The sequence below is a fragment of the Cebus imitator genome, unplaced genomic scaffold (assembly GCF_001604975.1).
Source record: "Cebus imitator isolate Cc_AM_T3 unplaced genomic scaffold, Cebus_imitator-1.0 Scaffold285, whole genome shotgun sequence".
Classification (NCBI taxonomy): Eukaryota; Metazoa; Chordata; class Mammalia; order Primates; family Cebidae; genus Cebus; species Cebus imitator.
In genome coordinates, this window is record NW_016107600.1 from 724,495 (window position 1) to 726,553 (window position 2,059).

Sequence of the window (2,059 nt, forward strand, 5' to 3'; positions counted from 1 at the left end):
AGAGACGGGGTTTCACCATGTTGACCAGGATGGTCTCGATCTCTTGACCTCGTGATCCACCCGCCTCGGCCTCCCAAAGTGCTGGGATTACAGGCTTGAGCCACCACGCCCGGCTCATTTCTTTTTTTTAATCAACTCCCAGGTGCTTGGATGTTCCATCTTATTGTCAAATTATATTCCATTGTATGGATATACCACATTTTATATATCGATTCACCAGTGACAGAATTGAGTTTTTTCCACGTTTTTTGGCTATTCTGAATAAAGCTGCTATGAATGTTTGTGTACAACTCTTTGCATCAACAATTTTTTTTTTACTTCTCTTGATTACATACCTGGAAGTAGAATTACTGGGTCATATGATAGCTCTGCATTTAATCATTTGAGGAACTACTAGACTGTTTTCCAAAGCGGCTGCAGCAGTTGATAATCCCACCGGCAGCGTATGAGTGTTCCAGCTTCCGACATACTCGCCAACACTTGGTTCTTCTCTCTTTCTGGTTATAGCCATCTCCACATGAAGTGGGGCCTCCTGTGGTTTTGATTTGCATTTCTCTGATGACTAATGGCGTTGAGCATTTGTCATGTGCTGACTGACCATTTATATATCTTCTTTGGAGAAATGTCTATTCAAATCCTTAGCCAACTTTTAAATTGGATTATTTGTCTTTATATTATTGAGTTGTAAGAGTTATTTATCTATTCTTTATATAAGTCCCTTATCAGATACATGAATTACAAATATTCTCTTTCATTCTATAGATTGTCATTTCACTTTCTTGATGGTATCCTTTGAAGTGTAAAAGTTTTTAATTTTGATGCTCTCCAGTTTACCTATTTTTTCTTTCGTTGCTTGTGCTTTCGGTGTCATATCTAACCTAACCCAGGCTCACAAAGATCTATTCCTATATTTTCTTCTAAGAGTTTTATGGTTTTAGCTCTTAAGTATATATCTATGATCCATTATGAGTTAATTTGGGGGTATGATATGAGAAAAAATCACATTCTTTTACATGTAAATATCTAGTTGTCCCAGCAACTTTTGTTAAAAGGACTATTCTTTCTCCAGTGAATTGTCTTGGAGTCTTTTTTAAAAATTTATTTTATTTTACTTATTTATTATTATTATTATTATTTTTTTTAGAGATGGGGTCTCATTATGTCACCCAGGCTGCAGTGGCGTGATCACGGCTCACTGCAGCCTCAACTTCCTGGGCTCAGGTGATCCTCCCACCTCAGCTTCCCAAGTAGCTAGAACTACAGGCATGTGCCACCATCCTGGCTAATTTTTTTATTTTTTTGGAGAGGCAAGTTCTCACCATGTTGCTCAAGCTGGTCTCAAACTCCTGAACTCAAGCCATCCTCCTGTCTGGCCTCCCAAAGTGCTGGGATTACAGGCATGAGCCACCATCCCTGACTGTCCTGACATTCTTGTTGAAAGTCAACTGACTCAATATGAGGGCTTATTTCTAGATTCTCAGTTTTATTCCATTGATATACATGTGTATCCTGTAGACTATACTGTCTTGAAATTTCTGTAGTTTTAAGTACGTTTTGAAATCGGGAAGTATGAGTTCTCCAAGTTTGTTCTTTTCTTTCAAGATCATTCTGGCTATTACAGGTTTCTTGCATTTCCATATGAATTTTGAATTAGCTTGTCAATTTCTGCAAAGAAGCCAGCTGGGGTGATGATAGAGATTGTGTTCAATCTGTGGATCCACTAACCTGAAATGTCTTTCCATTTACTTAGATTTTCTTTAATTTCTTTCCACAATGTGTTGTAGCTTTCAGAGTATACATTCTACACTTGTTTTATTAAATTGGTTCCTAAGTATTTTATTCTTCTTGCTGTTCTTGTAAATAAAATTATTTTATAAATTTCATTATTAGATTGTTCATTTTAATGTATAGAAACACAACTGATTTGTATGTTGATCTGTTATTTATTTATTTATTAAAAAATAGAGACAGGCCAGGCACGGGGGCACACACCTGTAATCCCAGCACTTGGGGAGGCCAAGGCAAGTGGATCATGAGGTCAGGTGTTTGAGACCAGCCT